General features: G+C 41.3%; 1 long non-coding RNA gene across 1 annotated transcript in view; it reads left to right on the top strand.

Moving 5' to 3' along the window:
* Positions 1-13,704, top strand: part of LOC130361242 (uncharacterized) — a 75,811-nt gene extending 62,107 nt beyond the window's left edge. Inside the window, exon 4 of the long non-coding RNA XR_008890918.1 lies at positions 13,613-13,704. This is a non-coding gene — a long non-coding RNA (uncharacterized LOC130361242). The remainder of the gene's footprint in view (positions 1-13,612) is intronic.
* The last annotated feature ends 2,687 nt before the right edge of the window (positions 13,705-16,391 follow it).

Genomic DNA, 16,391 nt, shown 5'->3' with positions numbered 1-16,391 from the left:
ATATCTCAAGATATTGTTCCTTCGCTTATGAGCAGATGTTTAAAATCCTTGAGGAGTTTCTTTTTTTCTTCTTATAAGACTATGGAAATCAACTTGGCATGGGTACCGGACTCCCAGGTGGAGCGGGTGAACACAAGCCGTCTTAGAAGTCTTAGATCAAGGCTAGTCAGTAAGAGCAACAGAGCCCAGTCACCAAAAGCCTAGTGCTTTAGTGACTGACAGGTACAGACTCCTTCTAAAGCATGAAAAGGAATGGCAAATTATCTCCCTGACAGAATAAATCTTCTGTTTGTTTGCTGTGGACCAGATGTGTTACAAGCCGATGTGCAAATGTCTGCTTGTGCCAATCTTACTTTAAATCACAATTTGGCAGGAGCCTAGCCCGTTTAGCTTTGCCTTTCAAAAATTTCAATTTCGGGAATGATAAATGCAATTAGTAAGAAATTCCACGCTCAACCCGGAATTCGGAGGAGGGCGAGATCCCTGACGTTGTGATAGAATGTAGGTTCCAACTCCAGACGTAATATCTGCTAATGAAGTAAATTACCCTGAGGGCAGATTTGTATGTACAGTTAATGATATCATTAATTCATGTCAATTAGTACAGTTATGGATTTGGCATGGGCTTGTATAGGGAAGCAGAAGCAAATAGGGTTTTTTTAAAGGGAGTTTTTTTTATTTATTTTTTAATTCATAAATGGTTTAGAAGCCAAAATGAAAATTTTTACATAAAGGGATTAGTGGTACACTTTCAAGTAATATCACTAGGGTTTAGACAGGCTTTGTAGTTAAAGGGGAACTCTGGTGGAAATAAGTAGAAAACAAATGTTTTCAAATCAACTGGTGCCTGAAAGTTAAACAGATTTGTAAATTACTTCTACAAAAAAAAATCTTAATCCTTCCAGTACTTATTAGCTGCTGTATAAAACAGAGAAATTTGTGAATTTCTTTTCTGTCTGACAACAGTGCTCTCTGCTGACACCCCTGTCCATGTCAGGAAATTTCCATATTAGAATCATATCTCCATAGAAAACCTCTCCTGCTCTGGACAGTTCCTCACACAGACAGAGGTGTCTGTAGAGAGCACTGATGTCAGACAGAAAAGAACTTCACAAATTTCTCTGTAGTAGTGGTCTCCAAACTGTGTCCTTCCAGATGTTGCAGAACTACAACTCCCAGCATGTCTGGACAATCTCGGCATGCTGGGAGTTGTAGTTTTGCAACATCAGGAAGGGCACAGTTTGAGACCATTATACAGTGGTGTCCAAACTGTAGCCATCCAGATGTTGCAAAACTTCAGTTCAAAGCATGCCAAGACTGTCCCGGCATGCTGGGAGTTATAGTTCGGCAACATCTGGCCCTTCAGATGTTGCCAACCTGGGCAGTCTGGGCATGCTTGGAGTTGAAGTTTTGCAACATCTGGAGGGCTACAGTTTGGACCCCACTACATAGTGGACTCCAAACTGTTTTCCCCCAGTTCTTGCATAACTACAACTCCCAACATGCCCTTTGGCTGTCCATGCATGCTGAGAGTTGTAGTTTTGCAACAACTGGAGGCAGACTGGTTTGGAAACATTGTCTGTTTCCTAACTCATTGTTTCCCAACCTGTGGGCCTCCAACTGTTGCAAAACTACAACTCCCATGCACTGACAGACCACGCCTGCTGGGAATTGCAGTTTTGCAACAGCTGGAGGCACACTGGTGGGGAAACACTGAGTTAAGTAACAAACTCTTTGTTTTGCAACTAGTGTGCCTCCAGCTGTTGCATAACTACATCCCCCAGCATGCACTGACAGCCAAAGGGTATGCTGGGAGTTGTAGTTTTGCAACACCTGGAGGTTTGCCCCCCCCCCCCCATGAATGTACAGGGTATATTCACACGGTTGGGGGTTTACAGTTAGTTTCTTGCTGCAAGTTTGCAGTTCAAAATCCCAGCAGGAAACTTGCTGTGAACCCTCGCCTGTGTGAATGTACCCTAAAAACACTACAATACACTACACTACACAAAATAAAAAGTAAAACACTACATATACACATCACACAGCTGGAGGCCCCCTGTCTCAGAATCACTGGTGTAGAATACCCCTATGCCCACCATGCAAATCCCTAATTTAGGCTTCAAATGCGCATGGTGCTCTCTCACTTCGGAGCCCTGATCGTATTTCAAGGCAACAGTTTAGGGCCACATATGGGGTATTTCCGTACTCGGGAGAAATTGCCTAACACATTTTGGAGGGATTTTTCTCCATGTACCCCTTATGAAAAGGTAAAGTTGTGGTCTACTCCAGCATGTTATTGTAAAAAAATGTACTTTTTTTATACTAACATACTGGTGTTGCCCCATACTTTTCATTTTCACAAGCGGCAAAAGGAAAAAAAGACCCCCAAAATTTGTAACGCAATTTATCCTGACATAAAATGCTCTGCGGGCGCACAACAAGGTTCAGGAGTGAGAGCATTTTAGGTGATTTGCACAGGGGTTGTTGATCGATACAGCGGTTCTGACATGAACACAAAAAAAAACACCCAAATGTGACCCCATTTTGGTGACCACACCCCTCACGGAATGCAACAAGGGGTATAATCAGCCTTAACACCCCACACGTGTTTGACGAATTTTTGTTAAAGTTGGAAGTGAAAATGAAAATGTTTTATTTTTTCACTAAAATGCTGTTGTTATCTTACATTTTTCCTTTTCACAAGGGGTAATAGAAGAAATGGGGTTACAAATTATGGGGGCTTTTCTCCTGAGTATATAAATACCCCATATGTGGACGTAAAGAGCTCTGATGGCGAACTACAAAGCTCTGCAGAGAAGGAACCACATTTGGCTTTTGGAGAGAGAATGTGTCTGGAATTGAAGGCCATGTCCGTTTACAGAGCACAGAACAGTGGAACCTCCCACATGTAACCCCATTTTGGAAACTATACCCCTCACGTAATGTAATAAGGGGTGCAGTGACCACTTACACCCCACAGGTGTCTGACAGATTTTTGGAACAGTGGTCCATGAAAATGAAAAATGCTATTTTTCATTTGCACAGCCCACTGTTCCAAATATCTGTCAAACACCAGTGGGGTATAAATGCTCAGTGCACACCTTGTTACGTGCCTTGAGGGGTGTAGTTTCCAAAATATCATGCCATGAGTTTTTTTTTGTTTTGCTGTTCTGGTACCATAGTGGCTTCCTAAATGTGACATGCCCCCTAAAAAACCATTTCAGCAAAAATTGCTTTCCAAAAGCCAAATGTGACTCCTTCTATTCTGAGCATTGTAACCGGGTGCACTTGACGTCCACACATGGGGTATTTCCATACTCAGAAGAGATGGGGTTACAAATTTTGGGGGCATTTTCTCCTATTACCCATTGTTAAAATGTAAAATTTGGGGGAAACCCAGCATTTTAGTGAAAAAAATAAATAAAATAATTTACACATCCAACTTTAACGAAAAGTTGTCAGGCTCACTGTACCCCTTCTTACATTCCATGAAGGGTGTGGTTTCCAAAATAGTATGCCATGTGTTTTTTTTTTGCTTTTCTGGCACCATAGGGGCTTCCTAAATGTGACATGCCCCCCAAAAACCATTTCAGACCAACCCACTTTCCAAAATCCCATTGTCGCTCCTTCCCTTCTGAGCCCTTTAGTGCACCCACAGAAAACTTTATGTACACATGAGGTATTTCCTTACTCAAGAGAAATTTTTCAGAAGATTTCTCTCCTTTTACCCCTTGTAAAAATTCTAAAACTGGGTCTACAAGAACATGCAAGTGTAAAAAATTAAGATTTTGAAATTTCTCCTTCACTTTGCTGCTATTCCTGTGAAACACCTAAAGGGCTAACAAACGTTCTGAATGTCAATTTGAATACTTTGAGGGTGCAGTTTTTATAATTGGGTCACATAAGGGGTATTTCTAATATGAAGGCCCTTCAAATCCACTTCAAATCTGAACTGGTCCCTGAAAAATTCCGATTTTGAAAATTTTGTGAAAAATTGGAAAATTGTTGCTGATCCCTCTGATCTCTCTGATCTCTTCCAAAAGTAAAAACATGTCAACTTAAAGATGCAAACATAAAGTAGACATATTGTATATGTGAATCAATATATAATTTATTTGGGATGTCCATATTCCTTATAAGTAGAGAGCTTCAAAGTAAAAAAAAAAAAAAGCAAAATTTTCAGATTTTTCATCAAATGATGCAAGTATCGACAAAAATTTACCAATAACATAAAGTAGAATGTGTCACAAAAAAACATTCTCAGAATCAGAATGAAAAGTAAAAGCATTCCAGTTATTACTGCTTATTAATGCTTAAAGTGACAGTGGTCAGATGTGCAAAAAAGGCACGGGTCCTTGAGGTGAAAATGGGCCTTAAGGGGTTAAATAATTTATTTGAACATTATGGTGGAAAATAAGTATTTAGTCAATAAAAAAAGTTCATCTCAATTCTTTGTTAAATACGCTTTGTTGGCAATGACAGAGGTCAAATGTTTTCTGTAAGTCTTCACAAGGTTTTCATACACTGTTACTGGTATTTTGGCCCATTCCTCCATGCAGATCTCCTCTAGAGCAGTGATGTTTTGGGGCTGTCGCTGGGCAACACAGACTTTCAACTCCCTCCAAAGGTTTTCTATGGGGTTGAGATCTGGTGACTGGCTAGGCCACTCCAGGACCTTGAAATGCTTCTAACGAAGCCACTCCTTTGTTGCCCGGGTAGTGTGTTTGGGATCATTGTCAAAGAACTGAAGACAAAAGCTAGCAACCAAAAAGATGCACACCATGAGTAAAGATATGTGAATGTACAAATAACTTTATTAATGGCACATATTGACGCTACCAAAAAAAGGAGAGCATACAAATAATTAAAAGCATTAAAAAACATATCATACTGGCAGAGAAATGTAATCCCTCTACGCCCCCCACACACACAAGGGGAAGCAAATAAACCCTGACAACAAATGAAGGCAGACCCATAATAATAGAGTTTAGAAATATGGGTCACTGAAGCTAATAAATAACAATGTAATTCAGACTTGAAAATATCCACAATAACAGAGGGAGCCTCCATTGCTGGAGGCGGAATGTGTGGGGTCTTTTCTCCCCCACACAGGGATGTAGGCAGTCCCGACATTTACAGCTATACATTTGGGTTCCTGAGCCGTAACTAACTTACAGACACAGACTAGCATTACTCAGTATTTATACCTATACTTACTTACACTCTTGCAATTTGGCATCATTTATAGGGGGTATTTATTCTCTGTTATTGTGGATATTTTCAAGTCTGAATTACATTGTTATTTATTAGCGACAGTGACCCATATTTCTAAATTCTATTATCTATATTGTGCATTGTGGTTTGAGACTGCCTTCATTTGTTTTCAGGGGTTATTTGCTTCCCCTTGTGTGTGGGGGGGCATAGAGGGATTAGATTCCTCCGCCAGTATGATATGTTTTTGAAATGCTTTTGTTTGTATGCTCTCCTTTTTTGGTAGCGTCAATATGTGCCATTAATAAAGTTATTTGTACATTCATATATCTTTACTCATGGTGTGCATCCTTTTGATTGCTAGCTTTTGTCTTCAGTTCTTTTGCATCATGTTTTAGCAACTGTTTGCACCCAGTACATACTTACATGGTGTCAGGTGGTGCCCTTCTTTGCATCAATAGGGATCATTGTCATGCTGAAAGACCCAGTCACGTTTCATCTTCAATGCCCATGCTGATGGAAGGAGGTTTTCGCTCAAAATCTCATGATACATGGCCCCATTCATTCTTTCCTTTACATGGATCAGTCATCCTGGTCCCTTAGCAGAAAAACAGCCCCAAAGCATGATGTTTCCATTCCCATGCTTCACAGTAGGTATGGTGTTCTTTGGATGCAACTCAGCATTCTTTCTCCTCCAAACACGACGAGTTGAGTTTTTTTCAAAAAGTTCTACTTTGGTTTCATCTGACCATATGAAATTCTCCTAATCCTCTTCTGGATAATCCAAATGCTCTCTAGCAAACTTCAGACGGGCCCGGACATGTACTGGCTTAAGCAGGGGGGACACCTCTGGCACTGCATGATTGGAATCCCTGTTGACAAAGTGTGTTACTGATTGTAGCCTGTGTTACTTTGGTCTCAGCTCTGTGCAGGTCACTCACTAGGTCCCCCCATGTGGTTCTGGGATTTTCGCTCACCGTCCTTGTGATCATTTTGACATCAACGGGTGATATCCTGCGTGGAGCCCAAGATTGAGGGAGATTATCAGTGGTCTTGTATGTCTTCCATTTTTTGATAATTGCTCCCACAGTTGATTTCTTCACATCAAGCTGCTTACCTATTGCAGGTTCAGTCTTCCCAGCCTGGTGCAGGTCTACAATTTTTTTTCTGGTGTCCTTTGACAGCTTTTTGGTCCTGGCCATAGTGGAGTTTGGAGTGTGATTATTTGAGGTTGTGGACAGGTGCCTTTTATACTGATAACAAGTTCAAACAGGTGCCATTAATACAGGTAACGAGAGGAGGACAGAGGAGACTCTTAAAGAAGAAGTTACAGGTCTGTGAGAGTCAGAAATCTTGTTTGTTTGTAGGTGACCAAATATTTATTTTCCACCATAATTTTCAAATAAATTCTTTAAAAATCAGACAATGTGATTTTATGGATTTTTTTTTCTCATTATGTCTCTCATAGTTGAGGTATACCTATGATGAAAATTACAGGCCTCTCATCTTTTTAAGTGGGAGAACTTGCACAATTGGTGGCTGACTAAATACTTTTTGCTTCACTGTATGTAAAGAAGGACAAATGTGCGATATTTACATTACATTTTCAGAACTTTGTTACATAGTTCATAAGCACAGATAAGTGAGCTTTCCAAAAGTTCAGCGACGCTCGCTCATCTCTGGTAATGACAGGCTGTTGCTGCTTGGTGGGTATCTGACAGAGTGAAAATATGGGGAACCCCACACATTTTTTTTTTACATGGTTTTATTCATTTATGAAAAAATAAGTGTGCGGTTCCCCCGTATTTTCACTCTTAGCCTGATACCAACCAAGCAGCAACAACCTGACGTTACCAGGGTTGGCGAGGATCATTGTTATTGGCTCTCCCCAGCCTAAATAGCAAGGGGTTAAAGCATGAACTCAAAATATATCCCTGGATCAACCTTCTGTCGCTATAAATCTATTATCCATAACCTGTAATGTTATTACTCTCCAGAAATGTATCCAGTCACCTTTTGAACTCTTCAAAGGAAAACTGTCAGCCAGTTCACCCACACTAAACCCATTATACTAGGTGATAGTGTGGGTGAATTGGAGTCCATAAAGGGTTCACTTACTTTTTTGTGTGCTCAGGCCGATGAGTACTCATCCGCTAAAGTTGTGTTTTTGGTCTTCTCAGTGGCGCTTTGAAGGTGGGTCCCACTCTGTCCATCTCGCTTTGAGTTCCGGAGGAAAGACCCTAAGCCCACCTCCGTTGTTTGCATATTAATTTTCTTCAACCCCAAATCCTAGTGACGTGGAGTCACATGCAGTGTTCTTTCTGCTGAGCGCATGTGCCTAAAGTTTTTACGCAGCTCTCATTCACTGATGACGTGAGAGCTGCACGTCCAGGATGCGCAGCTCTCACGTCATGAGGACATGAGAGCTGCGTAAAAACTTCAGGCGCATGCGTTCTGCAGAAATAGCGATGCGCTCAGGGGGCATGTGACTCCACGTCACTAGGATGTGGGTGAACTGGCTAACTGTTTTCCTTTAATTGTGTCTACCATGACCACTTCCTCTGGCAGAGTGTTCCACAGTCTCACTGCTCTTACAGTAAAGAACCCCCGCCTGTGCTGGTGTAGAAACCTTCTTTCCTCTAGTCGTAGAGGATGCCCCCTTGTTATAGATACAGTCCTGGGTATAAATAGATCATAGGAGAGATCTCTGTACTGTCCCCTGATATATATTTATACATAGTTATTAGGTCTCCCCTAAGCCTTCTTTTTTCTCAACTAAATAACCCTAATTCTGATAATCTTTCTGTCACACGGGGGCAGAGCCATGACGTCACAATATTCCGGCCCCGTGATCACCAGTCATCAGACCCGGAGCGAACATGCTCCGGGGGCTGATGGTAATGGGGTGCTGCGTGAAAGATCACAGGGGTCCCCAGTGATCAGGCATCTTATGCCCAGAGTACCCCTTTAAATAAGAGCTTATCACTGGAGTTAGGAATAATCACCAACTGGAGGCCCTAATGAAAGTTTTGAAAGTGTGAAAGTGGTGTGTCCCAAATGGTGAAAAAGAAATAGGCTTTGCAAGAAAAGGTAAAAAAAAATTCAATTAAAGCTTACTTAAAACTTAAAGCTCCCCCAGAAATACAGATTTTTTTTTCATTCCCGAAAAAAATATCTAAAAGTTTTTAAATACATTTTAAACACCAAAAATGATACTATTACAAAATAGAGAAGTAAAAATGTTATAGGTTTCAAAATGTGAGAATAAAAAATTGCTGACCTTTTTAATGTGTCAAAAAATAAGGTCAGTTCTGGGTCCTGTGAAATACAGGAGGATATCATCACCTAATAAATTGCACCTGCTTGCTCAAAGACCCTTCCCAGCTCTGTATACTGCTGCTGCTATCTCTATGGAATCATTGGCATATATAATAGTCATACACCTCACCTCTAGCTCTATTTATATACTGCTACTATCTCTATGGGATCAGGATATATAACAGTTATACACCTCTCCTCCAGCTCTGTCTGTACACTGCTATTATCTCTATGTGATCAGGATTATTAGTAGTTATACCTCTCCCCTTCAGATCTATATGTATACTGCTATTATCTCTATGGGATCAGGATATATAGTAGTTATACACCTCCACTTCAGCTCTATCTGTATACTGCTGCTTCTATCTTTATGGGATCAGGATATATAACAGTTATACACCTCTCCTCAGGCTCTATCTGTATACTGCTGCTATTTCTATGGGATCAGGATTATTAGTAGTTATACATCTCCCCTTCAGCTCTATCTGTATACTACTACTTTGATCTCTATGGAATCAGGATATCTAAAGTAGTTATACAGCTCCCCTTCAGCTCTATCTGTATACTGCTGCTTCGATCTCTACAGAATCAAGATATCTAAAGTAGTTATACACCCCCCCCCCCTTCAGCTCTATCTGTATACTTGCATACAAAGAGGGTTGCTGGCACTACAGAATGTTACCGTGGGATACGGAGTCGGCAGACTCTCAGGTAATTGCTCCAGGATCCGGACGGTGCACAAAGCAGACTAGCATTCCAGTGTAGAAATAAAGTGTCTGTGGCACACGTCATGGATCCAACTTAACTTTATTGTCAGCTTATGCAGCGCACAGTCAACAATTGTTTCGCTTCCAAAGCTTTTTCACAGCCTGATTCCAGATTGCTACTCCTCCCCTTAAATAATCCCAGAATGCAACAACTTTAATAACAATCACAGAAAATAGAAATACCTATTAAAAACATATCAAAATTCAGCAAAGAGGTAACTAAAAGCACAGTAAATATCCTATCAATATCCTATTGCACATTCATGAGAATACATTTATATCTTGACGTTCATTGAGACCAAGTGCCCCTTCTTCAGTATCAATGCTGTCTCACATTGCAATAATATCTGGTGACGATCCCCCCCATGTTGTGGAGCTTCAACTATCTGTAAACCCAAAAGTCTCATATACTTTGGATCCGCATTGTGGAATTCACACATATGCTTAAAGTGTAGCTCCCACCAAGTAATATATAATCTAATATGTCCCTACCTATTCGTAATCTAGCCCTAACCCCCTACCTGGCTTTAAAAAACTTTTAAATCGCTTTAATAGAGCAGATTTAGTGCTTCTAAATCTACTCTATAAAGCAGGGCAGGAAGCAGCGCTTCCTAGCAGGCACGGCGTCACTGATGCCTTGCTGGGCGCTTGCTTCCGCCCTCAGATCGTCTATGCAGCGCTCCTGTCGGGAACGCGCATAGATGATCTGCCAATAGCACTGCAGATCAGACTTACCCATCCGGAGGATCAGGGCAGAAATGAGTGCTCGCGCTGCCTCCGGACAGGGTAACGGGGGCGGGCGGGGCCGGGCGCGAGGCCAGTGGAGCTAGCCAATACGCGCAGCCCCAGGTATCAGCGTGCTCGCTCTTGCCTGTTTGATTGACAGGCGGGAGCAAGCACAGCAGTGCCTGAATTTCGACTCATTGCCAGGCTGAAATGAGTCGAAACTCAGTGGTGACGTCACTGCTGAATGCATTCGGCCACTAGGAGGGCAACCCCTATTGCCCGAATTTAAAAATGATTTTAAACTTGTTTAAAATCACTTTTTTTTTTATTAAAGTATATTAGAGATATATTGTAGTACTTAAGTACTACAACATATCAATTTTTTTACTTCATGACAGTGCCCATTTAATTATCCTGGGTGGCCCTATCTTGGTTCGCAAAGAGCGGACATGTTCATTAAAGCGTTTAAATAGGGGTCAGATAGTCCTGCCAATATAAAAACGTTGACAGTCACAAATTATGGCATATACTACATATATGGTTCTGCCCATCATCAAATCTCTAATAAATAGTTCTGTCTGTCCCAGGTGGATAAACTGTACCCCCAGACTCCCACACTTGTGATTTTGTGATTGCCCTAAGGAGTGGCCTCCCGTAGCCAATTCCTAGGGGTAGCGACATCCAACCTGCCTCGAATAAGTGTGTCTCTATGGTTTTTACACCGCTGAAAGGACACCAAAGGATTCAATTGAGCTTTCACATTCAGAATAGGGTCATCATTCACTAGGTGCAATTTCTTCTGATGGCAGATTTTATGCGTTCATTCATTGGGCTATGTCTAAAAATAAAAGAAAAACTATCTTCTGATTGCTATTAGGCTTGTAAAGAAGTTGCTGTCTGTTGCGATGTTTAGCTTTCTTCCATGCTTTCTTTACCAGTGGGGCAGGGTATCCACATTGCTCCAGTTTTTTGCACAGTATGCCAGCCTGTAGATCAAAGGATGTATCATCATTATTAGTGTTGGGCGCGAATATTCGCATTTCGAATTTTTATCGTGAATATTGCAAATTCGCGAATATTGTGAATATATTAGCTATATATTCGAAATTGTGAATGTTCGCTTTTTCAGCATATTCGCATGTACAAATTTTCACATATGTGAATATTCGCATATTTCTTCTTTTCACTTGTGGACCAATTAGAATGATGAAAATAGACTTGACAGAGGTTATCAACAACATTCCTAGCAACCAATAGTAAAGTTGCCCACCCCCTCACTGTTTTCTTCTTCCAATACGCGAATATGCGAATATAACGAATATGCGAAATTCACAAATATGGGACGAATATTCGTTTATATATTTGCGAAATATCGCAAATTCGAATATGGGCAATGCCTCTCATCATTAACCATTATTTATACAGACAAACTGTCCGTTAGGCAAAGATTCTTTAATGTAAGAGGGATAATAACTGTCATGGTGAAATAGTGCGTAAGTGGCAGTAGGTTTAGAATAAACTGTAGTGTGGATGTTATTGCCAGTAAGTGTAGCTTGAACATCAAGGAAGGTGGCAGTTTTATTACCAAAATCACTTGTAAATACCATGTTGGATGTGTTGCTGTTCAGATACATAACAAAAGAGGCAAACTCTTCCTATGTGTCTGAGGAATTGGTTGCTAAGGGAAAACACCATCCACTCCTTCAGATCCCCCCCAAAAATATTAGCAAAAGTTAGCACGGCTGGCGTCCCCATCACGGTCCCCGAATGCTGCAATACCATTTTAAAAAAAACATTAAAAAAAAACATTAAAAAATAAAGCATAGTCAGCAAAATCGCTGTCAGACTGTGTGCGACGCAACTGGTGTCTAACGGCCTGTACACCCGCAAGCTGAGGGATAGGGGTGTACAAACTCTCCACATCCAGTGTAGTGAGCTTATAGTCCTCATGCCAAGTCATCTGGTCAAGATGGCATAAAAAATCCCCTGCATCCTTGATATAGGAGGGCAGGGTCTGGAGGATAGGATGGAGCAACCAATCCAAGTAGCATGACAGGGGCTCAGTAACTGAGCCCCTGCCAGCTACAATGGGCCGACCAGGAGGGTTGGTGAGACTCTTGTGACTCTTGGGAAGGAAATACCAGTAAGGTCATTGGGGGAACTTCCAGAATAACTTCTCAGCGAAGCGTTGGGAGAGAAAACCTCTCTCAACCCCTTCCCTGAGAAAACTCAGCAGACCCTACTGCTATCTTCTAGTGGGGTCAGCAGCAAGGGGGGCGCAGATCTCAGCATCATTCAACTGGTGATATGATTCTTGTAAATAATACTCCTTAGACATTATAACTATATTGCCCCTCTTGTCTGCTGGCTTCACGGTAATATCAGACCTAGATCTGAGCCATTTCAATTCGATTTTCTCCCCTGGGGATATGTTCTCAGTGGGCATTGGATACACCAAAGCTCTGACCTTTTCCAAGACATTGAGGAGCCAGCAGGCTTTTGTTGGATTAAAGTTAGAGGGAACTCCACCTGTAAAATTTTCAGTAACAGGCATGATGACTGGTTGATCCACAGGGGTTAATTCAAGCAAATCTCTTATAACATCATGCTCTTGACTTGGAATGAAACCTCAGAAGCTATATCCCACACTATCTGATCTAACAGGCACTTCACCTGTACCCACAGATCTAGCAGAGGCAGCACTGTTCTGAGTACAAAATTGTCTAAATAGATACATTTTACGAATAGACCTATTGAAATCTAGTTGGAATGCTGTAAAATCAAGTTCCTGGTGCATACAGAAATGAAGACCTTTTGATAACAGAGATATCCAATATTCAGACAATACAATTTTGGTGAGATTAATTATCTGTATACTGCTGCTGTTATTTCAATGGTATCAGGATATATATTAGATACACACCTCTCCTGAAGCATATTTTGCTGTGTTTTTTGTTGTGATTTATTTTTCTGGAGATATTGAATTTGTTGCTAATATGGTGATTTCTTTTTAAAGGGTACTCCGCCACAAACATCTTATCCCCTAACCAAAGGAGACACCTGCGATCTCTGTGCTGGCGGTGGCTGGATAAGATGTTTGTAGCGGAGTACCCCTTTATCTGCATCGGAAACGGTTGCTGCTGTATGTGCAACGCTTTCTCCCACCCACTCCAACAATAACCCTGTCCCTTTTGCAGATAACTCCTCCTCTTCGTAAATATTCGTAAATATTCAGCCCTCATTTTTCCTCAGTAGGTCTGTGAAAGGGGCGGAGTTATCCTCTATTATTCTGCATTAATAGTCCATGCTGCACTATCTAAGCAAAAAAATAATAAAACAAAATCTTTGTTAAGTGAATACAACGAGATGAAATGTTCGTGGAAGGGTAGGATGTTTAATTCTTTTATATGCACCTTACAGGGCACACTCCCAATGTGGTAACAGAAAGATTAATAATATGATTTGTGTAAACAAAAATATCAAATGTAACAAAGCAATACCTCTCCATTCCTCTTCCTTGTATAACTCACATCTGATATATATTCACTACTAGTGTTTCCTTTTTCATTTCCTCCGACCTTTTGTTTCAGTGGAAGAAGCCTCCTGCTGTGTGGAGTGAAGGAAGTGACAAGAAGAATTAGAGGTTTCGGTAATACCTGGCTAGTTATGAGCAGCGGTGTTTTGTCTGGTAATATCTCATCAGATGTTAGATGTGTAAACACTTAGAAAACTTGACTTTTCATGATGTGTCTGTGCAGAACGTTTATTCGGCATATTTGTCTGGTTCACTTTGCATTTGGAAACCGAAGTTTGTGTTACCCAATCGGTGCCTCCCCAGTTGTTGCAAAACTACAATTCCCAGCATGATCTGACTGTCGAAGGTGGTACCATATAGGGCAAGGCTTTCCAAACTAGTTGCCATGACACAATGGTGTGCCAGCTGCAATCTCCCGATGTATTGTGGGGCCAACCCCTCCTGCCTGTGTAAGATCAACACAAACCAAAATGCCTCTCATAACATTAAATTGTCCTCTGTAGCCCTAATAAAACATAACTTTTAATTACATTCGTTTAAAATGTTGTCGTTTAAATTATTATTATTAAAATTGCCTCTATAACCACAGTGTTCTATAGTGACCGGGGTGAGTATCAGTGCTTATAAATACAGAGTGAAACAAAGGACAGACAGCGCTCCGTAGTGTGATACCGTTGTTGCACAGATTTAACTTGAGCAAAATTAGCGCTTACCGCAGCAGGTTACACTCAACCAAGTGCAACAATGGAAAAAGGCATAGATAGTAAGGCGTCTGCAGCCGCTCCACGTCCAAATAAAATGTAACAAATAATAGGACCTCCAAAGTGTCGACGGGATTCAAAGCGCACGACACACAAGTAAAGGGATCTGAGGTTTATTCACCCATGATGCAACACGTTTCACAGATAGACTGCTTCATCGGGCATGCCTGATGAAGCAGTCTATCTGTGAAACGCGTTGCATCATGGGTGAATAAACCTCAGATCCCTTTACTTGTGTGTCCTGCGCTTTGAATCCCGTCGACACGTTGGAGGTCCTATTCTTTGTTATAAATACAGAGGGAAAAGTGCACTTATGTAATTAAAAGTTACATTTTATTTGGGCTACAGAGAGCAATTTAGGGACGTGAGAGGCACTTTGGTTAGTGTTGTATACTAAACCCTCCACCCTAATAAGGGTGTTTTGTGTGTTTTTGCTGTGTAGGATCAGCAACACGGGCCATGTCCACTTTAAGTCAGTGAGCAACAGTCTTTGACAAGTGACGCCCCTGTCATCGCGACGAAGAGCAGAGCGGGAGGATATTGCCTGTCAGATCTGCCGAGACACTGAGTTTGCACCTGAGGCTGCCAGAACATACAAGGAGACACAGGCCAGGTGAGAAATGCAATGGCACAGCAAAGGATCAGAGGGAGTAGAGTGGGGATGATGTGGCACATGGTGTCATAAAGAAGGGAATAAAATGGCACAGGGGGATAAAAGATGGGGACGAAATGACACAGAGGAGATCAAGGGTGGGTTCAAGTGGGGGGGGGGGGGGGGGGGAGAATGAAGTGGCACACGGGGGTGATGAAAGCAGTTAGCAGCCACATTTCCAATGCTGATAGGGGTGTTGATGCTTGACACTGACATTACGTCGTATGGTATAAGATGCACAACGTGATACATGGAATTGGCAGTACAGCGATAAATGTGTCACCAAACTATACACATCTAAAAAGAGTGTCACCAACATGAAAAGTTTGGAAAGCTCTGCTATAGGGTGTGTGTACACGGGGTTTATTATGTGCACGACCACTACAATGTCCACACATAAAAAAAATTCATAATAGCCCAGATTTACTAAAACTGTCTAATAAACTTTACATTAATTACATTTTATAGATCTGTTGAACTCTTTTACTGTCCAGTCTAAGTGGCAGGATTTTATGCCAGAGTTTTGGCACATTCTTGGTGCACAGTGGGGCAATGAAGTCTTGCCCCTTTAAACAAGACTACGCCCTTTTTTTGGGGGGGGGGGGGGGAATAGCCAATTTTTATTTAAAGCTTACTGTAAATGCTGCATAGGGAAATCTGCAGGGGAACACCCAATTGGCACTTCAGCCTCATTTACATATTAACAAAGAAGCTGCTGACAGGCCCACTTAATTAAACCCAAAGATCACAATATCTGAACTTTGAAAAATAGTTCCAAATTCAATTTACTATGCTGGGAAATATCTACTGGTGTTGGAATACCAGTGTAAGTTTCTATGGTCTCCTCTGGCCACGGGCATCTGGGCCCTTCCCTTGGGCCAGAGTGGTCACCCTGAATGCAGCTCACAAACAGCAGATGAATATTAAACCTCTGGAACCCTCAAATCCTACTTGATGACCACATGGTCCAAGCTAAAACATTTGGTTACATTTGTCTATTTTTTTTACATATGCTGGCATTGATGTTTTTGATACCAAATATGTAGATTATGAACACAAGCAGCAAAGGGGTATAACATCCACTAGTCACGCCTCCTTCTTTCTCAATCACAGATGTTAGGGAAGAGAATGGTTGGGTATGATGAATTTTAATGCCCAATGTCCTTTTGTTCTTGGGTAGATGTGCCATTGCCAGAAGAGTCTAGTAGGATCTTACTCCTCTCCCTATTCAGAACACATTGCTGAGTTGAGTGTGTATGTGTATCAGAGAATTAAGAGAGATATCAGTCTGCTGAATGAACGTTTGATTTATAGCTACCTAAAATCTATGGTCAGCTAAATTGTTCCAAGATGATGTCTTCTGAGGCATATACACCATATAAAGAATAAGAAATAAGACAAAAAAAATTGTGCTACACAAT

This window comes from Hyla sarda, chromosome 3, assembly GCF_029499605.1.
Source record: "Hyla sarda isolate aHylSar1 chromosome 3, aHylSar1.hap1, whole genome shotgun sequence".
NCBI classification, from domain to species: domain Eukaryota; kingdom Metazoa; phylum Chordata; class Amphibia; order Anura; family Hylidae; genus Hyla; species Hyla sarda.
Note: the sequence above shows the minus strand (reverse complement) of the source record. Positions and strands in the feature narration are given on the sequence as shown.